Raw genomic sequence first — 23,482 nt, forward strand, 5'->3', positions numbered from 1 at the left:
GGGGTACACACAAATGAGGGGGAAGGACAAGGTCCCATGTCTCTATCTTTCTCCCCTGAGGATCGGTCAAAGCTGACCCTGGTTAAAACCCCAAATTTTCAATCTCCCAACTCACTTATATGGTGGATCTTCAAATGCTCATAACTCCGGAACCCTACGTCCTAGAGACTCAAGGGTGGTACCGTTGGACTCGGGGTACACACAAATGGGGGGGTAGGATAAGGTCCCATGTCTCTATCTTTTTCCCCTGAGGATCGGTCAAAACTGACCCTGGTTAAAACACCAAGCCATGTACACTCTCAACAACCCTAAACACCAACTTCAGCTTGACAAAAAGTACCACAAAAAAGGGGTCCAAACCACTCCTAAGGCTCTGAAACGTGCTCCTAAACACTTTCTGGAGGAACACTTTTGCCCCCCCCCCCCCCAGGCAAATTTTCACTCTCCCAACTCACTTATATGGGGGATCTTCAAATGCTCATAACTCCGGAACCCTAAGTCCTAGAGACTCAAGGGTGGTACCGTTGGACTCGGGGTACACACAAATGGGGGGGAAGGACAAGGTCCCATGTCTCTATCTTTCTCCCCTGAGGATCGGTCAAAGCTGACCCTGGTTAAAACACCAAGCCATGTACACTCTCAACCACCCTAAACACCAACTTCAGCTTGACAAAAAGTACCACAAAAAGAGGGGTCCAAACCACTCCTAAGGTTCTGAAACGTGCTCCTAAACACTTTCTGGAGGAACACTTTTGGCCTCTCACCCTTAGGAAAATTTTCACTCTCCCAACTCACTTATATGGGGGATCTTCAAATGCTCATAACTCCGGAACCCTAAGTCCTAGAGACTCAAGGGTGGTACCGTTGGACTCGGGGTACACACAAATGGGGGGGTAGGACAAGGTCCCATGTCTCTATCTTTCTCCCCTGAGGATCGGTCAAAGCTGACCCTGGTTAAAACACCAAGCCATGTACACTCTCAACCACCCTAAACACCAACTTCAGCTTGACAAAAAGTACCACAAAAAGAGGGGTCCAAACCACTCCTAAGGTTCTGAAACGTGCTCCTAAACACTTTCTGGAGGAACACTTTTGGCCTCTCAACCTTAGGCAAATTTTCACTCTCCCAACTCACTTATATGGGGGATCTTCAAATGCTCATAACTCCGGAACCCTAAGTCCTAGAGACTCAAGGGTGGTACCGTTGGACTCGGGGTACACACAAATGGGGGGGTAGGACAAGGTCCCATGTCTCTATCTTTCTCCCCTGCGGATCGGTCGAAGCTGACCCTGGTTAAAACCACAAATTTTCACTCTCCCAACTCACTTATATGGGGGATCTTCAAATGCTCATAACTCCGGAACCTTAAGTCCTAGAGACTCAAGGGTGGTACCGTTGGACTCGGGGTACACACAAATGGGGGGGTAGGACAAGGTCCCATGTCTCTATCTTTCTCCCCTGAGGATCGGTCAAAGCTGTCCCTGGTTAAAACACCAAGCCATGTACACTCTCAACCACCCTAAACACCAACTTCAGCTTGACAAAAAGTACCACAAAAAGAGGGGTCCAAACCACTCCTAAGGCTCTGAAACGTGCTCCTAAACACTTTCTGGAGGAACACTTTTGGCCTCTCACACTTTGGCAAATTTTCACTCTCCCAACTCACTTATATGGGGGATCTTCAAATGCTCATAACTCCGGAACCCTAAGTCCTAGAGACTCAAGGGTGGTACCGTTGGACTCGGGGTACACACAAATGGGGGGGAAGGACAAGGTCCCATGTCTCTATCTTTCTCCCCTGAGGATCGGTCAAAGCTGACCCTGGTTAAAACCCCAAATTTTCACTCTCCCAACTCACTTATATGGGGGATCTTCAAATGCTCATAACTCCGGAACCCTAAGTCCTAGAGACTCAAGGGTGGTACCGTTGGACTCGGGGTACACACAAATGGGGGGGTAGGACAAGGTCCCATGTCTCTATCTTTCTCCCCTGAGGATCGGTCAAAGCTGACCCTGGTTAAAACACCAAGCCATGTACACTCTCAACAACCCTAAACACCAACTTCAGCTTGACAAAAAGTACCACAAAAAAAGGGGTCCAAACCACTCCTAAGGTTCTGAAACGTGCTCCTAAACACTTTCTGGAGGAACACTTTTGGCCTCTCACCCTTAGGCAAATTTTCACTCTCCCAACTCACTTATATGGGGGATCTTCAAATGCTCATAACTCCAGAACCCTAAGTCCTAGAGACTCAAGGGTGGTACCGTTGGACTCGGGGTACACACAAATGGGGGGGGTAGGACAAGGTACCATGTCTCTATCTTTCTCCCCTGAGGATCGGTCAAAGCTGACCCTGGTTAAAACCCCAAATTTTCACTCTCCCACCTCACTTATATGGGGGATCTTCAAATGCTCATAACTCCGGAACCCTAAGTCCTAGAGACTCAAGGGTGGTACCGTTGGACTCGGGGTACACACAAATGGGGGGGTAGGACAAGGTCCCATGTCTCTATCTTTCTCCCCTGCGGATCGGTCGAAGCTGACCCTGGTTAAAACCACAAATTTTCACTCTCCCAACTCACTTATATAGGGGATCTTCAAATGCTCATAACTCCGGAACCCTAAGTCCTAGAGACTCAAGGGTGGTACCGTTGGACTCGGGGTACACACAAATGGGGGGGTAGGACAAGGTCCCATGTCTCTATCTTTCTCCCCTGAGGATCGGTCAAAGCTGACCCTGGTTAAAACACCAAGCCATGTACACTCTCAACAACCCTAAACACCAACTTCAGCTTGACAAAAAGTACCACAAAAAAAGGGGTCCAAACCACTCCTAAGGCTCCGAAACGTGCTCCTAAACACTTTCTGGAGGAACACTTTTGGCCTCTCACCCTTAGGCAAATTTTCACTCTCCCAACTCACTTATATGGGGGATCTTCAAATGCTCATAACTCCGGAACCCTAAGTCCTAGAGACTCAAGGGTGGTACCGTTGGACTCGGGGTACACACAAATGGGGGGGTAGGACAAGGTCCCATGTCTCTATCTTTCTCCCCTGAGGATCGGTCAAAGCTGTCCCTGGTTAAAACACCAAGCCATGTACACTCTCAACCACCCTAAACACCAACTTCAGCTTGACAAAAAGTACCACAAAAAGAGGGGTCCAAACCACTCCTAAGGTTCTGAAACGTGCTCCTAAACACTTTCTGGAGGAACACTTTTGGCCTCTCACCCTTAGGAAAATTTTCACTCTCCCAACTCACTTATATGGGGGATCTTCAAATGCTCATAACTCCGGAACCCTAAGTCCTAGAGACTCAAGGGTGGTACCGTTGGACTCGGGGTACACACAAATGGGGGGGTAGGACAAGGTCCCATGTCTCTATCTTTCTCCCCTGCGGATCGGTCGAAGCTGACCCTGGTTAAAACCACAAATTTTCACTCTCCCAACTCACTTATATGGGGGATCTTCAAATGCTCATAACTCCGGAACCCTAAGTCCTAGAGACTCAAGGGTGGTACCGTTGGACTCGGGGTACACACAAATGGGGGGGTAGGACAAGGTCCCATGTCTCTATCTTTCTCCCCTGAGGATCGGTCAAAGCTGACACTGGTTAAAACACCAAGCCATGTACACTCTCAACAACCCTAAACATCAACTTCAGCTTGACAAAAAGTACCACAAAAAGAGGGGTCCAAACCACTCCTAAGGTTCTGAAACGTGCTCCTAAACACTTTCTGGAGGAACACTTTTGGCCTCTCACCCTTAGGCAAATTTTCACTCTCCCAACTCACTTATATGGGGGATCTTCAAATGCTCATAACTCCGGAACCCTAAGTCCTAGAGACTCAAGGGTGGTACCGTTGGACTCGGGGTACACACAAATGGGGGGGTAGGATAAGGTCCCATGTCTCTATCTTTTTCCCCTGAGGATCGGTCAAAACTGACCCTGGTTAAAACACCAAGCCATGTACACTCTCAACAACCCTAAACACCAACTTCAGCTTGACAAAAAGTACCACAAAAAAGGGGTCCAAACCACTCCTAAGGCTCTGAAACGTGCTCCTAAACACTTTCTGGAGGAACACTTTTGCCCCCCCCCCCCCCCCTAGGCAAATTTTCACTCTCCCAACTCACTTATATGGGGGATCTTCAAATGCTCATAACTCCGGAACCCTAAGTCCTAGAGACTCAAGGGTGGTACCGTTGGACTCGGGGTACACACAAATGGGGGGGGTAGGACAAGGTCCCATGTCTCTATCTTTCTCCCCTGAGGATCGGTCAAAGCTGACCCTGGTTAAAACACCAAGCCATGTACACTCTCAACCACCCTAAACACCAACTTCAGCTTGACAAAAAGTACCACAAAAAGAGGGATCCAAACCACTCCTAAGGCTCTGAAACGTGCTCCTAAACACTTTCTGGAGGAACACTTTTGGCCTCTCACACTTTGGCAAATTTTCACTCTCCCAACTCACTTATATGGGGGATCTTCAAATGCTCATAACTCCGGAACCCTAAGTCCTAGATACTCAAGGGCGGTACCGTTGGACTCGGGGTACACACAAATGGGGGGGGTAGGACAAGGTCCCATGTCTCTATCTTTCTCCCTTGAGGATCGGTCAAAGCTGACCCTGGTTAAAACCCCAAATTTTCAATCTCCCAACTCACTTATATGGGGGATCTTCAAATGCTCATAACTCCGGAACCCTACGTCCTAGAGACTCAAGGGTGGTACCGTTGAACTCGGGGTACACACAAATGGGGGGGTAGGACAAGGTCCCATGTCTCTATCTTTCTCCCCTGAGGATCGGTCAAAGCTGACCCTGGTTAAAACACCAAGCCATGTACACTCTCAACCACCCTAAACACCAACTTCAGCTTGACAAAAAGTACCACAAAAAGAGGGGTCCAAAACACTCCTAAGGTTCTGAAACGTGCTCCTAAACACTTTCTGGAGGAACACTTTTGGCCTCTCACCCTTAGGCAAATTTTCACTCTCCCAACTCACTTATATGGGGGATCTTCAAATGTTCATAACTCCGGAACCCTAAGTCCTAGAGACTCAAGGGTGGTACCGTTGGACTCGGGGTACACACAAATGGGGGGGTAGGACAAGGTCCCATGTCTCTATCTTTCTCCCCTGAGGATCGGTCAAAGCTGTCCCTGGTTAAAACACCAAGCCATGTACACTCTCAACCACCCTAAACACCAACTTCAGCTTGACAAAAAGTACCACAAAAAGAGGGGTCCAAACCACTCCTAAGGTTCTGAAACGTGCTCCTAAACACTTTCTGGAGGAACACTTTTGGCCTCTCACCCTTAGGAAAATTTTCACTCTCCCAACTCACTTATATGGGGGATCTTCAAATGCTCATAACTCCGGAACCCTAAGTCCTAGAGACTCAAGGGTGGTACCGTTGGACTCGGGGTACACACAAATGGGGGGGTAGGACAAGGTCCCATGTCTCTATCTTTCTCCCCTGCGGATCGGTCGAAGCTGACCCTGGTTAAAACCACAAATTTTCACTCTCCCAACTCACTTATATGGGGGATCTTCAAATGCTCATAACTCTGGAACCCTAAGTCCTAGAGACTCAAGGGTGGTACCGTTGGACTCGGGGTACACACAAATGGGGGGGTAGGACAAGGTCCCATGTCTCTATCTTTCTCCCCTGAGGATCGGTCAAAGCTGACCCTGGTTAAAACACCAAGCCATGTACACTCTCAACAACCCTAAACATCAACTTCAGCTTGACAAAAAGTACCACAAAAAGAGGGGTCCAAACCACTCCTAAGGTTCTGAAACGTGCTCCTAAACACTTTCTGGAGGAACACTTTTGGCCTCTCACCCTTAGGCAAATTTTCACTCTCCCAACTCACTTATATGGGGGATCTTCAAATGCTCATAACTCCGGAACCCTAAGTCCTAGAGACTCAAGGGTGGTACCGTTGGACTCGGGGTACACACAAATGGGGGGGTAGGATAAGGTCCCATGTCTCTATCTTTTTCCCCTGAGGATCGGTCAAAACTGACCCTGGTTAAAACACCAAGCCATGTACACTCTCAACAACCCTAAACACCAACTTCAGCTTGACAAAAAGTACCACAAAAAAGGGGTCCAAACCACTCCTAAGGCTCTGAAACGTGCTCCTAAACACTTTCTGGAGGAACACTTTTGCCCCCCCCCCCCCCCCCCTAGGCAAATTTTCACTCTCCCAACTCACTTATATGGGGGATCTTCAAATGCTCATAACTCCGGAACCCTAAGTCCTAGAGACTCAAGGGTGGTACCGTTGGACTCGGGGTACACACAAATGGGGGGGTAGGATAAGGTCCCATGTCTCTATCTTTTTCCCCTGAGGATCGGTCAAAACTGACCCTGGTTAAAACACCAAGCCATGTACACTCTCAACAACCCTAAACACCAACTTCAGCTTGACAAAAAGTACCACAAAAAAGGGGTCCAAACCACTCCTAAGGCTCTGAAACGTGCTCCTAAACACTTTCTGGAGGAACACTTTTGCCCCCCCCCCCCCCCCTAGGCAAATTTTCACTCTCCCAACTCACTTATATGGGGGATCTTCAAATGCTCATAACTCCGGAACCCTAAGTCCTAGAGACTCAAGGGTGGTACCGTTGGACTCGGGGTACACACAAATGGGGGGGGGTAGGACAAGGTCCCATGTCTCTATCTTTCTCCCCTGAGGATCGGTCAAAGCTGACCCTGGTTAAAACACCAAGCCATGTACACTCTCAACCACCCTAAACACCAACTTCAGCTTGACAAAAAGTACCACAAAAAGAGGGGTCCAAACCACTCCTAAGGCTCTGAAACGTGCTCCTAAACACTTTCTGGAGGAACACTTTTGGCCTCTCACACTTTGGCAAATTTTCACTCTCCCAACTCACTTATATGGGGGATCTTCAAATGCTCATAACTCCGGAACCCTAAGTCCTAGATACTCAAGGGCGGTACCGTTGGACTCGGGGTACACACAAATGGGGGGGGTAGGACAAGGTCCCATGTCTCTATCTTTCTCCCTTGAGGATCGGTCAAAGCTGACCCTGGTTAAAACCCCAAATTTTCAATCTCCCAACTCACTTATATGGGGGATCTTCAAATGCTCATAACTCCGGAACCCTACGTCCTAGAGACTCAAGGGTGGTACCGTTGAACTCGGGGTACACACAAATGGGGGGGTAGGACAAGGTCCCATGTCTCTATCTTTCTCCCCTGAGGATCGGTCAAAGCTGACCCTGGTTAAAACACCAAGCCATGTACACTCTCAACCACCCTAAACACCAACTTCAGCTTGACAAAAAGTACCACAAAAAGAGGGGTCCAAAACACTCCTAAGGTTCTGAAACGTGCTCCTAAACACTTTCTGGAGGAACACTTTTGGCCTCTCACCCTTAGGAAAATTTTCACTCTCCCAACTCACTTATATGGGGGATCTTCAAATGCTCATAACTCCGGAACCCTAAGTCCTAGAGACTCAAGGGTGGTACCGTTGGACTTGGGGTACACACAAATGGGGGGGTAGGACAAGATCCCATGTCTCTATCTTTCTCCCCTGCGGATCGGTCGAAGCTGACCCTGGTTAAAACCCCAAATTTTCACTCTCCCAACTCACTTATATGGGGGATCTTCAAATGCTCATAACTCCGGAACCCTAAGTCCTAGAGACTCAAGGGTGGTACCGTTGGACTCGGGGTACACACAAATGGGGGGGTAGGACAAGGTCCCATGTCTCTATCTTTCTCCCCTGAGGATCGGTCAAAGCTGACCCTGGTTAAAACACCAAGCCATGTACACTCTCAACCACCCTAAACACCAACTTCAGCTTGACAAAAAGTACCACAAAAAGAGGGGTCCAAACCACTCCTAAGGTTCTGAAACGTGCTCCTAAACATTTTCTGGAGGAACACTTTTGGCCTCTCACCCTTAGGAAAATTTTCACTCTCCCAACTCACTTATATGGGGGATCTTCAAATGCTCATAACTCCGGAACCCTAAGTCCTAGAGACTCAAGGGTGGTACCGTTGGACTCGGGGTACACACAAATGGGGGGGTAGGACAAGGTCCCATGTCTCTATCTTTCTCCCCTGCGGATCGGTCGAAGCTGACCCTGGTTAAAACCACAAATTTTCACTCTCCCAACTCACTTATATAGGGGATCTTCAAATGCTCATAACTCCGGAACCCTAAGTCCTAGAGACTCAAGGGTGGTACCGTTGGACTCGGGGTACACACAAATGGGGGGGTAGGATAAGGTCCCATGTCTCTATCTTTTTCCCCTGAGGATCGGTCAAAACTGACCCTGGTTAAAACACCAAGCCATGTACACTCTCAACAACCCTAAACACCAACTTCAGCTTGACAAAAAGTACCACAAAAAAGGGGTCCAAACCACTCCTAAGGCTCTGAAACGTGCTCCTAAACACTTTCTGGAGGAACACTTTTGCCCCCCCCCCCCAGGCAAATTTTCACTCTCCCAACTCACTTATATGGGGGATCTTCAAATGCTCATAACTCCGGAACCCTAAGTCCTAGAGACTCAAGGGTGGTACCGTTGGACTCGGGGTACACACAAATGGGGGGGAAGGACAAGGTCCCATGTCTCTATCTTTCTCCCCTGAGGATCGGTCAAAGCTGACCCTGGTTAAAACACCAAGCCATGTACACTCTCAACCACCCTAAACACCAACTTCAGCTTGACAAAAAGTACCACAAAAAGAGGGGTCCAAACCACTCCTAAGGTTCTGAAACGTGCTCCTAAACACTTTCTGGAGGAACACTTTTGGCCTCTCACCCTTAGGAAAATTTTCACTCTCCCAACTCACTTATATGGGGGATCTTCAAATGCTCATAACTCCGGAACCCTAAGTCCTAGAGACTCAAGGGTGGTACCGTTGGACTCGGGGTACACACAAATGGGGGGGTAGGACAAGGTCCCATGTCTCTATCTTTCTCCCCTGAGGATCGGTCAAAGCTGACCCTGGTTAAAACACCAAGCCATGTACACTCTCAACCACCCTAAACACCAACTTCAGCTTGACAAAAAGTACCACAAAAAGAGGGGTCCAAACCACTCCTAAGGTTCTGAAACGTGCTCCTAAACACTTTCTGGAGGAACACTTTTGGCCTCTCAACCTTAGGCAAATTTTCACTCTCCCAACTCACTTATATGGGGGATCTTCAAATGCTCATAACTCCAGAACCCTAAGTCCTAGAGACTCAAGGGTGGTACCGTTGGACTCGGGGTACACACAAATGGGGGGGTAGGACAAGGTCCCATGTCTCTATCTTTCTCCCCTGAGGATCGGTCAAAGCTAACCCTGGTTAAAACCCCAAATTTTCACTCTCCCAACTCACTTATATGGGGGATCTTCAAATGCTCATAACTCCGGAACCCTAAGTCCTAGAGACTCAAGGGTGGTACCGTTGGACTCGGGGTACACACAAATGGGGGGGTAGGACAAGGTCCCATGTCTCTATCTTTCTCCCCTGAGGATCGGTCAAAGCTGACCCTGGTTAAAACCCCAACTTTTCACTCTCCCAACTCACTTATATGGGGGATCTTCAAATGCTCATAACTCCGGAACCCTAAGTCCTAGAGACTCAAGGGTGGTACCGTTGGACTCGGGGTACACACAAATGGGGGGGAAGGACAAGGTCCCATGTCTCTATCTTTCTCCCCTGAGGATCGGTCAAAGCTGACCCTGGTTAAAACACCAAGCCATGTACACTCTCAACCACCCTAAACACCATCTTCAGCTTGACAAAAAGTACCACAAAAAGAGGGGTCCAAACCACTCCTAAGGTTCTGAAACGTGCTCCTAAACACTTTCTGGAGGAACACTTTTGGCCTCTCACCCTTAGGAAAATTTTCACTCTCCCAACTCACTTATATGGGGGATCTTCAAATGCTCATAACTCCGGAACCCTAAGTCCTAGAGACTCAAGGGTGGTACCGTTGGACTCGGGGTACACACAAATGGGGGGGTAGGACAAGGTCCCATGTCTCTATCTTTCTCCCCTGAGGATCGGTCAAAGCTGACCCTGGTTAAAACACCAAGCCATGTACACTCTCAACAACCCTAAACACCAACTTCAGCTTGACAAAAAGTACCACAAAAAAAGGGGTCCAAACCACTCCTAAGGCTCCGAAACGTGCTCCTAAACACTTTCTGGAGGAACACTTTTGGCCTCTCACCCTTAGGCAAATTTTCACTCTCCCAACTCACTTATATGGGGGATCTTCAAATGCTCATAACTCCGGAACCCTAAGTCCTAGAGACTCAAGGGTGGTACCGTTGGACTCGGGGTACACACAAATGGGGGGGAAGGACAAGGTCCCATGTCTCTATCTTTCTCCCCTGAGGATCGGTCAAAGCTGACCCTGGTTAAAACACCAAGCCATGTACACTCTCAACCACCCTAAACACCAACTTCAGCTTGACAAAAAGTACCACAAAAAGAGGGGTCCAAACCACTCCTAAGGTTCTGAAACGTGCTCCTAAACACTTTCTGGAGGAACACTTTTGGCCTCTCACCCTTAGGAAAATTTTCACTCTCCCAACTCACTTATATGGGGGATCTTCAAATGCTCATAACTCCGGAACCCTAAGTCCTAGAGACTCAAGGGTGGTACCGTTGGACTCGGGGTACACACAAATGGGGGGGTAGGACAAGGTCCCATGTCTCTATCTTTCTCCCCTGAGGATCGGTCAAAGCTGACCCTGGTTAAAACACCAAGCCATGTACACTCTCAACAACCCTAAACACCAACTTCAGCTTGACAAAAAGTACCACAAAAAAAGGGGTCCAAACCACTCCTAAGGCTCCGAAACGTGCTCCTAAACACTTTCTGGAGGAACACTTTTGGCCTCTCACCCTTAGGCAAATTTTCACTCTCCCAACTCACTTATATGGGGGATCTTCAAATGCTCATAACTCCGGAACCCTAAGTCCTAGAGACTCAAGGGTGGTACCGTTGGACTCGGGGTACACACAAATGGGGGGGTAGGACAAGGTCCCATGTCTCTATCTTTCTCCCCTGAGGATCGGTCAAAGCTGTCCCTGGTTAAAACACCAAGCCATGTACACTCTCAACCACCCTAAACACCAACTTCAGCTTGACAAAAAGTACCACAAAAAGAGGGGTCCAAACCACTCCTAAGGTTCTGAAACGTGCTCCTAAACACTTTCTGGAGGAACACTTTTGGCCTCTCACCCTTAGGAAAATTTTCACTCTCCCAACTCACTTATATGGGGGATCTTCAAATGCTCATAACTCCGGAACCCTAAGTCCTAGAGACTCAAGGGTGGTACCGTTGGACTCGGGGTACACACAAATGGGGGGGTAGGACAAGGTCCCATGTCTCTATCTTTCTCCCCTGCGGATCGGTCGAAGCTGACCCTGGTTAAAACCACAAATTTTCACTCTCCCAACTCACTTATATGGGGGATCTTCAAATGCTCATAACTCCGGAACCCTAAGTCCTAGAGACTCAAGGGTGGTACCGTTGGACTCGGGGTACACACAAATGGGGGGGTAGGACAAGGTCCCATGTCTCTATCTTTCTCCCCTGAGGATCGGTCAAAGCTGACCCTGGTTAAAACACCAAGCCATGTACACTCTCAACAACCCTAAACATCAACTTCAGCTTGACAAAAAGTACCACAAAAAGAGGGGTCCAAACCACTCCTAAGGTTCTGAAACGTGCTCCTAAACACTTTCTGGAGGAACACTTTTGGCCTCTCACCCTTAGGCAAATTTTCACTCTCCCAACTCACTTATATGGGGGATCTTCAAATGCTCATAACTCCGGAACCCTAAGTCCTAGAGACTCAAGGGTGGTACCGTTGGACTCGGGGTACACACAAATGGGGGGGTAGGATAAGGTCCCATGTCTCTATCTTTTTCCCCTGAGGATCGGTCAAAACTGACCCTGGTTAAAACACCAAGCCATGTACACTCTCAACAACCCTAAACACCAACTTCAGCTTGACAAAAAGTACCACAAAAAAGGGGTCCAAACCACTCCTAAGGCTCTGAAACGTGCTCCTAAACACTTTCTGGAGGAACACTTTTGCCCCCCCCCCCCCCCTAGGCAAATTTTCACTCTCCCAACTCACTTATATGGGGGATCTTCAAATGCTCATAACTCCGGAACCCTAAGTCCTAGAGACTCAAGGGTGGTACCGTTGGACTCGGGGTACACACAAATGGGGGGGGTAGGACAAGGTCCCATGTCTCTATCTTTCTCCCCTGAGGATCGGTCAAAGCTGACCCTGGTTAAAACACCAAGCCATGTACACTCTCAACCACCCTAAACACCAACTTCAGCTTGACAAAAAGTACCACAAAAAGAGGGGTCCAAACCACTCCTAAGGCTCTGAAACGTGCTCCTAAACACTTTCTGGAGGAACACTTTTGGCCTCTCACACTTTGGCAAATTTTCACTCTCCCAACTCACTTATATGGGGGATCTTCAAATGCTCATAACTCCGGAACCCTAAGTCCTAGATACTCAAGGGCGGTACCGTTGGACTCGGGGTACACACAAATGGGGGGGGGTAGGACAAGGTCCCATGTCTCTATCTTTCTCCCTTGAGGATCGGTCAAAGCTGACCCTGGTTAAAACCCCAAATTTTCAATCTCCCAACTCACTTATATGGGGGATCTTCAAATGCTCATAACTCCGGAACCCTACGTCCTAGAGACTCAAGGGTGGTACCGTTGAACTCGGGGTACACACAAATGGGGGGGTAGGACAAGGTCCCATGTCTCTATCTTTCTCCCCTGAGGATCGGTCAAAGCTGACCCTGGTTAAAACACCAAGCCATGTACACTCTCAACCACCCTAAACACCAACTTCAGCTTGACAAAAAGTACCACAAAAAGAGGGGTCCAAAACACTCCTAAGGTTCTGAAACGTGCTCCTAAACACTTTCTGGAGGAACACTTTTGGCCTCTCACCCTTAGGAAAATTTTCACTCTCCCAACTCACTTATATGGGGGATCTTCAAATGCTCATAACTCCGGAACCCTAAGTCCTAGAGACTCAAGGGTGGTACCGTTGGACTTGGGGTACACACAAATAGGGGGGTAGGACAAGATCCCATGTCTCTATCTTTCTCCCCTGCGGATCGGTCGAAGCTGACCCTGGTTAAAACCCCAAATTTTCACTCTCCCAACTCACTTATATGGGGGATCTTCAAATGCTCATAACTCCGGAACCCTAAGTCCTAGAGACTCAAGGGTGGTACCGTTGGACTCGGGGTACACACAAATGGGGGGGTAGGACAAGGTCCCATGTCTCTATCTTTCTCCCCTGAGGATCGGTCAAAGCTGACCCTGGTTAAAACACCAAGCCATGTACACTCTCAACCACCCTAAACACCAACTTCAGCTTGACAAAAAGTACCACAAAAAGAGGGGTCCAAACCACTCCTAAGGTTCTGAAACGTGCTCCTAAACATTTTCTGGAGGAACACTTTTGGCCTCTCACCCTTAGGAAAATTTTCACTCTCCCAACTCACTTATATGGGGGATCTTCAAATGCTCATAACTCCGGAACCCTAAGTCCTAGAGACTCAAGGGTGGTACCGTTGGACTCGGGGTACACACAAATGGGGGGGTAGGACAAGGTCCCATGTCTCTATCTTTCTCCCCTGCGGATCGGTCGAAGCTGACCCTGGTTAAAACCCCAAATTTTCACTCTCCCAACTCACTTATATGGGGGATCTTCAAATGCTCATAACTCCGGAACCCTAAGTCCTAGAGACTCAAGGGTGGTACCGTTGGACTCGGGGTACACACAAATGGGGGGGTAGGACAAGGTCCCATGTCTCTATCTTTCTCCCCTGCGGATCGGTCGAAGCTGACCCTGGTTAAAACCCCAAATTTTCACTCTCCCAACTCACTTATATAGGGGATCTTCAAATGCTCATAACTCCGGAACCCTAAGTCCTAGAGACTCAAGGGTGGTACCGTTGGACTCGGGGTACACACAAATGGGGGGGTAGGACAAGGTCCCATGTCTCTATCTTTCTCCCCTGAGGATCGGTCAAAGCTGACCCTGGTTAAAACACCAAGCCATGTACACTCTCAACAACCCTAAACATCAACTTCAGCTTGACAAAAAGTACCACAAAAAGAGGGGTCCAAACCACTCCTAAGGTTCTGAAACGTGCTCCTAAACACTTTCTGGAGGAACACTTTTGGCCTCTCACCCTTAGGCAAATTTTCACTCTCCCAACTCACTTATATGGGGGATCTTCAAATGCTCATAACTCCGGAACCCTAAGTCCTAGAGACTCAAGGGTGGTACCGTTGGACTCGGGGTACACACAAATGAGGGGGAAGGACAAGGTCCCATGTCTCTATCTTTCTCCCCTGAGGATCGGTCAAAGCTGACCCTGGTTAAAACCCCAAATTTTCAATCTCCCAACTCACTTATATGGTGGATCTTCAAATGCTCATAACTCCGGAACCCTACGTCCTAGAGACTCAAGGGTGGTACCGTTGGACTCGGGGTACACACAAATGGGGGGGTAGGATAAGGTCCCATGTCTCTATCTTTTTCCCCTGAGGATCGGTCAAAACTGACCCTGGTTAAAACACCAAGCCATGTACACTCTCAACAACCCTAAACACCAACTTCAGCTTGACAAAAAGTACCACAAAAAAGGGGTCCAAACCACTCCTAAGGCTCTGAAACGTGCTCCTAAACACTTTCTGGAGGAACACTTTTGCCCCCCCCCCCCCCCCCCCCCCCCGGCAAATTTTCACTCTCCCAACTCACTTATATGGGGGATCTTCAAATGCTCATAACTCCGGAACCCTAAGTCCTAGAGACTCAAGGGTGGTACCGTTGGACTCGGGGTACACACAAATGGGGGGGAAGGACAAGGTCCCATGTCTCTATCTTTCTCCCCTGAGGATCGGTCAAAGCTGACCCTGGTTAAAACACCAAGCCATGTACACTCTCAACCACCCTAAACACCAACTTCAGCTTGACAAAAAGTACCACAAAAAGAGGGGTCCAAACCACTCCTAAGGTTCTGAAACGTGCTCCTAAACACTTTCTGGAGGAACACTTTTGGCCTCTCACCCTTAGGAAAATTTTCACTCTCCCAACTCACTTATATGGGGGATCTTCAAATGCTCATAACTCCGGAACCCTAAGTCCTAGAGACTCAAGGGTGGTACCGTTGGACTCGGGGTACACACAAATGGGGGGGTAGGACAAGGTCCCATGTCTCTATCTTTCTCCCCTGAGGATCGGTCAAAGCTGACCCTGGTTAAAACACCAAGCCATGTACACTCTCAACCACCCTAAACACCAACTTCAGCTTTACAAAAAGTACCACAAAAAGAGGGGTCCAAACCACTCCTAAGGTTCTGAAACGTGCTCCTAAACACTTTCTGGAGGAACACTTTTGGCCTCTCAACCTTAGGCAAATTTTCACTCTCCCAACTCACTTATATGGGGGATCTTCAAATGCTCATAACTCCAGAACCCTAAGTCCTAGAGACTCAAGGGTGGTACCGTTGGACTCGGGGTACACACAAATGGGGGGGTAGGACAAGGTCCCATGTCTCTATCTTTCTCCCCTGAGGATCGGTCAAAGCTAACCCTGGTTAAAACCCCAAATTTTCACTCTCCCAACTCACTTATATGGGGGATCTTCAAATGCTCATAACTCCGGAACCCTAAGTCCTAGAGACTCAAGGGTGGTACCGTTGGACTCGGGGTACACACAAATGGGGGGGTAGGACAAGGTCCCATGTCTCTATCTTTCTCCCCTGAGGATCGGTCAAAGCTGACCCTGGTTAAAACCCCAACTTTTCACTCTCCCAACTCACTTATATGGGGGATCTTCAAATGCTCATAACTCCGGAACCCTAAGTCCTAGAGACTCAAGGGTGGTACCGTTGGACTCGGGGTACACACAAATGGGGGGGGTAGGACAAGGTCCCATGTCTCTATCTTTCTCCCCTGAGGATCGGTCAAAGCTGACCCTGGTTAAAACACCAAGCCATGTACACTCTCAACCACCCTAAACACCAACTTCAGCTTGACAAAAAGTACCACAAAAAGAGGGATCCAAACCACTCCTAAGGCTCTGAAACGTGCTCCTAAACACTTTCTGGAGGAACACTTTTGGCCTCTCACACTTTGGCAAATTTTCACTCTCCCAACTCACTTATATGGGGGATCTTCAAATGCTCATAACTCCGGAACCCTAAGTCCTAGATACTCAAGGGCGGTACCGTTGGACTCGGGGTACACACAAATGGGGGGGGTAGGACAAGGTCCCATGTCTCTATCTTTCTCCCTTGAGGATCGGTCAAAGCTGACCCTGGTTAAAACCCCAAATTTTCAATCTCCCAACTCACTTATATGGGGGATCTTCAAATGCTCATAACTCCGGAACCCTACGTCCTAGAGACTCAAGGGTGGTACCGTTGAACTCGGGGTACACACAAATGGGGGGGTAGGACAAGGTCCCATGTCTCTATCTTTCTCCCCTGAGGATCGGTCAAAGCTGACCCTGGTTAAAACACCAAGCCATGTACACTCTCAACCACCCTAAACACCAACTTCAGCTTGACAAAAAGTACCACAAAAAGAGGGGTCCAAAACACTCCTAAGGTTCTGAAACGTGCTCCTAAACACTTTCTGGAGGAACACTTTTGGCCTCTCACCCTTAGGAAAATTTTCACTCTCCCAACTCACTTATATGGGGGATCTTCAAATGTTCATAACTCCGGAACCCTAAGTCCTAGAGACTCAAGGGTGGTACCGTTGGACTCGGGGTACACACAAATGGGGGGGTAGGACAAGGTCCCATGTCTCTATCTTTCTCCCCTGAGGATCGGTCAAAGCTGTCCCTGGTTAAAACACCAAGCCATGTACACTCTCAACCACCCTAAACACCAACTTCAGCTTGACAAAAAGTACCACAAAAAGAGGGGTCCAAACCACTCCTAAGGTTCTGAAACGTGCTCCTAAACACTTTCTGGAGGAACACTTTTGGCCTCTCACCCTTAGGAAAATTTTCACTCTCCCAACTCACTTATATGGGGGATCTTCAAATGCTCATAACTCCGGAACCCTAAGTCCTAGAGACTCAAGGGTGGTACCGTTGGACTCGGGGTACACACAAATGGGGGGGTAGGACAAGGTCCCATGTCTCTATCTTTCTCCCCTGCGGATCGGTCGAAGCTGACCCTGGTTAAAACCACAAATTTTCACTCTCCCAACTCACTTATATGGGGGATCTTCAAATGCTCATAACTCCGGAACCCTAAGTCCTAGAGACTCAAGGGTGGTACCGTTGGACTCGGGGTACACACAAATGGGGGGGTAGGACAAGGTCCCATGTCTCTATCTTTCTCCCCTGAGGATCGGTCAAAGCTGACCCTGGTTAAAACACCAAGCCATGTACACTCTCAACAACCCTAAACATCAACTTCAGCTTGACAAAAAGTACCACAAAAAGAGGGGTCCAAACCACTCCTAAGGTTCTGAAACGTGCTCCTAAACACTTTCTGGAGGAACACTTTTGGCCTCTCACCCTTAGGCAAATTTTCACTCTCCCAACTCACTTATATGGGGGATCTTCAAATGCTCATAACTCCGGAACCCTAAGTCCTAGAGACTCAAGGGTGGTACCGTTGGACTCGGGGTACACACAAATGGGGGGGTAGGATAAGGTCCCATGTCTCTATCTTTTTCCCCTGAGGATCGGTCAAAACTGACCCTGGTTAAAACACCAAGCCATGTACACTCTCAACAACCCTAAACACCAACTTCAGCTTGACAAAAAGTACCACAAAAAAGGGGTCCAAACCACTCCTAAGGCTCTGAAACGTGCTCCTAAACACTTTCTGGAGGAACACTTTTGCCCCCCCCCCCCCCCAGGCAAATTTTCACTCTCCCAACTCACTTATATGGGGGATCTTCAAATGCTCATAACTCCGGAACCCTAAGTCCTAGAGACTCAAGGGTGGTACCGTTGGACTCGGGGTACACACAAATGGGGGGGTAGGACAAGGTCCCATGTCTCTATCTTTCTCCCCTGAGGATCGGTCAAAGCTGACCCTGGTTAAAACACCAAGCCATGTACACTCTCAACCACCCTAAACACCAACTTCAGCTTGACAAAAAGTACCACAAAAAGAGGGGTCCAAACCACTCCTAAGGTTCTGAAACGTGCTCCTAAACACTTTCTGGAGGAACACTTTTGGCCTCTCAACCTTAGGCAAATTTTCACTCTCCCAACTCACTTATATGGGGGATCTTCAAATGCTCATAACTCCAGAACCCTAAGTCCTAGAGACTCAAGGGTGGTACCGTTGGACTCGGGGTACACACAAATGGGGGGGTAGGACAAGGTCCCATGTCTCTATCTTTCTCCCCTGAGGATCGGTCAAAGCTAACCCTGGTTAAAACCCCAAATTTTCACTCTCCCAACTCACTTATATGGGGGATCTTCAAATGCTCATAACTCCGGAACCCTAAGTCCTAGAGACTCAAGGGTGGTACCGTTGGACTCGGGGTACACACAAATGGGGGGGTAGGACAAGGTCCCATGTCTCTATCTTTCTCCCCTGAGGATCGGTCAAAGCTGACCCTGGTTAAAACCCCAACTTTTCACTCTCCCAACTCACTTATATGGGGGATCTTCAAATGCTCATAACTCCGGAACCCTAAGTCCTAGAGACTCAAGGGTGGTACCGTTGGACTCGGGGTACACACAAATGGGGGGGAAGGACAAGGTCCCATGTCTCTATCTTTCTCCCCTGAGGATCGGTCAAAGCTGACCCTGGTTAAAACACCAAGCCATGTACACTCTCAACCACCCTAAACACCAACTTCAGCTTGACAAAAAGTACCACAAAAAGAGGGGTCCAAACCACTCCTAAGGTTCTGAAACGTGCTCCTAAACACTTTCTGGAGGAACACTTTTGGCCTCTCACCCTTAGGAAAATTTTCACTCTCCCAACTCACTTATATGGGGGATCTTCAAATGCTCATAACTCCGGAACCCTAAGTCCTAGAGACTCAAGGGTGGTACCGTTGGACTCGGGGTACACACAAATGGGGGGGTAGGACAAGGTCCCATGTCTCTATCTTTCTCCCTTGAGGATCGGTCAAAGCTGACCCTGGTTAAAACCCCCAAATTTTCAATCTCCCAACTCACTTATATGGTGGATCTTCAAATGCTCATAACTCCGGAACCCTAAGTCCTAGAGACTCAAGGGTGGTACCGTTGGACTCGGGGTACACACAAATGGGGGGGTAGGACAAGATCCCATGTCTCTATCTTTCTCCCCTGCGGATCGGTCGAAGCTGACCCTGGTTAAAACCCCAAATTTTCACTCTCCCAACTCACTTATATGGGGGATCTTCAAATGCTCATAACTCCGGAACCCTAAGTCCTAGAGACTCAAGGGTGGTACCGTTGGACTCGGCGTACACACAAATGGGGGGGTAGGACAAGGTCCCATGTCTCTATCTTTCTCCCCTGAGGATCGGTCAAAGCTGTCCCTGGTTAAAACACCAAGCCATGTACACTCTCAACCACCCTAAACACCAACTTCAGCTTGACAAAAAGTACCACAAAAAGAGGGGTCCAAACCACTCCTAAGGTTCTGAAACGTGCTCCTAAACACTTTCTGGAGGAACACTTTTGGCCTCTCACCCTTAGGAAAATTTTCACTCTCCCAACTCACTTATATGGGGGATCTTCAAATGCTCATAACTCCGGAACCCTAAGTCCTAGAGACTCAAGGGTGGTACCGTTGGACTCGGGGTACACACAAATGGGGGGGTAGGACAAGGTCCCATGTCTCTATCTTTCTCCCCTGAGGATCGGTCAAAGCTGTCCCTGGTTAAAACACCAAGCCATGTACACTCTCAACCACCCTAAACACCAACTTCAGCTTGACAAAAAGTACCACAAAAAGAGGGGTCCAAACCACTCCTGAGGTTCTGAAACGTGCTCCTAAACACTTTCTGGAGGAACACTTTTGGCCTCTCACCCTTAGGAAAATTTTCACTCTCCCAACTCACTTATATGGGGGATCTTCAAATGCTCATAACTCCGGAACCCTAAGTCCTAGAGACTCAAGGGTGGTACCGTTGGACTCGGGGTACACACAAATGGGGGGGTAGGACAAGGTCCCATGTCTCTATCTTTCTCCCCTGCGGATCGGTCGAAGCTGACCCTGGTTAAAACCACAAATTTTCACTCTCCCAACTCACTTATATGGGGGATCTTCAAATGCTCATAACTCCGGAACCTTAAGTCCTAGAGACTCAAGGGTGGTACCGTTGGACTCGGGGTACACACAAATGGGGGGGTAGGACAAGGTCCCATGTCTCTATCTTTCTCCCCTGAGGATCGGTCAAAGCTGTCCCTGGTTAAAACACCAAGCCATGTACACTCTCAACCACCCTAAACACCAACTTCAGCTTGACAAAAAGTACCACAAAAAGAGGGGTCCAAACCACTCCTAAGGCTCTGAAACGTGCTCCTAAACACTTTCTGGAGGAACACTTTTGGCCTCTCACACTTTGGCAAATTTTCACTCTCCCAACTCACTTATATGGGGGATCTTCAAATGCTCATAACTCCGGAACCCTAAGTCCTAGAGACTCAAGGGTGGTACCGTTGGACTCGGGGTACACACAAATGGGGGGGAAGGACAAGGTCCCATGTCTCTATCTTTCTCCCCTGAGGATCGGTCAAAGCTGACCCTGGTTAAAACCCCAAATTTTCACTCTCCCAACTCACTTATATGGGGGATCTTCAAATGCTCATAACTCCGGAACCCTAAGTCCTAGAGACTCAAGGGTGGTACCGTTGGACTCGGGGTACACACAAATGGGGGGGTAGGACAAGGTCCCATGTCTCTATCTTTCTCCCCTGAGGATCGGTCAAAGCTGACCCTGGTTAAAACACCAAGCCATGTACACTCTCAACAACCCTAAACACCAACTTCAGCTTGACAAAAAGTACCACAAAAAAAGGGGTCCAAACCACTCCTAAGGTTCTGAAACGTGCTCCTAAACACTTTCTGGAGGAACACTTTTGGCCTCTCACCCTTAGGCAAATTTTCACTCTACCAACTCACTTATATGGGGGATCTTCAAATGCTCATAACTCCAGAACCCTAAGTCCTAGAGACTCAAGGGTGGTACCGTTGGACTCGGGGTACACACAAATGGGGGGGTAGGACAAGGTCCCATGTCTCTATCTTTCTCCCCTGAGGATCGGTCAAAGCTGACCCTGGTTAAAACCCCAAATTTTCACTCTCCCAACTCACTTATATGGGGGATCTTCAAATGCTCATAACTCCGGAACCCTAAGTCCTAGAGACTCAAGGGTGGTACCGTTGGACTCGGGGTACACACAAATGGGGGGTAGGACAAGGTCCCATGTCTCTATCTTTCTCCCCTGAGGATCGGTCAAAGCTGACCCTGGTTAAAACCCCAAATTTTCACTCTCCCAACTCACTTATATGGGGGATCTTCAAATGCTCATAACTCCGGAACCCTAAGTCCTAGAGACTCAAGGGTGGTACCGTTGGACTCGGGGTACACACAAATGGGGGGGTAGGACAAGGTCCCATGTCTCTATCTTTCTCCCCTGAGGATCGGTCAAAGCTGACCCTGGTTAAAACACCAAGCCATGTACACTCTCAACAACCCTAAACACCAACTTCAGCTTGACAAAAAGTACCACAAAAAAAGGGGTCCAAACCACTCCTAAGGCTCTGAAACATGCTCCTAAACACTTTCTGGAGGAACACTTTTGGCCTCTCACCCTTAGGCAAATTTTCACTCTCCCAACTCACTTATATGGGGGATCTTCAAATGCTCATAACTCCGGAACCCTAAGTCCTAGAGACTCAAGGGTGGTACCGTTGGACTCGGGGTACACACAAATGGGGGGGAAGGACAAGGTCCCATGTCTCTATCTTTCTCCCCTGAGGATCGGTCAAAGCTGACCCTGGTTAAAACCCCAAATTTTCACTCTCCCAACTCACTTATATGGGGGATCTTCAAATGCTCATAACTCCGGAACCCTAAGTCCTAGAGACTCAAGGGTGGTACCGTTGGACTCGGGGTACACACAAATGGGGGGGTAGGACAAGGTCCCATGTCTCTATCTTTCTCCCCTGAGGATCGGTCAAAGCTGACCCTGGTTAAAACCCCAAGCCATGTACACTCTCAACAACCCTAAACACCAACTTCAGCTTGACAAAAAGTACCACAAAAAAAGGGGTCCAAACCACTCCTAAGGCTCCGAAACGTGCTCCTAAACACTTTCTGGAGGAACACTTTTGGCCTCTCACCCTTAGGCAAATTTTCACTCTCCCAACTCACTTATATGGGGGATCTTCAAATGCTCATAACTCCGGAACCCTAAGTCCTAGAGACTCAAGGGTGGTACCGTTGGACTCGGGGTACACACAAATGGGGGGGTAGGACAAGGTCCCATGTCTCTATCTTTCTCCCCTGAGGATCGGTCAAAGCTGTCCCTGGTTAAAACACCAAGCCATGTACACTCTCAACCACCCTAAACACCAACTTCAGCTTGACAAAAAGTACCACAAAAAGAGGGGTCCAAACCACTCCTAAGGTTCTGAAACGTGCTCCTAAACACTTTCTGGAGGAACACTTTTGGCCTCTCACCCTTAGGAAAATTTTCACTCTCCCAACTCACTTATATGGGGGATCTTCAAATGCTCATAACTCCGGAACCCTAAGTCCTAGAGACTCAAGGGTGGTACCGTTGGACTCGGGGTACACACAAATGGGGGGGTAGGACAAGGTCCCATGTCTCTATCTTTCTCCCCTGCGGATCGGTCGAAGCTGACCCTGGTTAAAACCACAAATTTTCACTCTCCCAACTCACTTATATGGGGGATCTTCAAATGCTCATAACTCCGGAACCCTAAGTCCTAGAGACTCAAGGGTGGTACCGTTGGACTCGGGGTACACACAAATGGGGGGGTAGGACAAGGTCCCATGTCTCTATCTTTCTCCCCTGAGGATCGGTCAAAGCTGACCCTGGTTAAAACACCAAGCCATGTACACTCTCAACAACCCTAAACATCAACTTCAGCTTGACAAAAAGTACCACAAAAAGAGGGGTCCAAACCACTCCTAAGGTTCTGAAACGTGCTCCTAAACACTTTCTGGAGGAACACTTTTGGCCTCTCACCCTTAGGCAAATTTTCACTCTCCCAACTCACTTATATGGGGGATCTTCAAATGCTCATAACTCCGGAACCCTAAGTCCTAGAGACTCAAGGGTGGTACCGTTGGACTCGGGGTACACACAAATGGGGGGGTAGGATAAGGTCCCATGTCTCTATCTTTTTCCCCTGAGGATCGGTCAAAACTGACCCTGGTTAAAACACCAAGCCATGTACACTCTCAACAA

The sequence above is a fragment of the Toxotes jaculatrix genome, chromosome 9 (genome assembly GCF_017976425.1).
Source record: "Toxotes jaculatrix isolate fToxJac2 chromosome 9, fToxJac2.pri, whole genome shotgun sequence".
Lineage (NCBI taxonomy): Eukaryota > Metazoa > Chordata > Actinopteri > Toxotidae > Toxotes > Toxotes jaculatrix.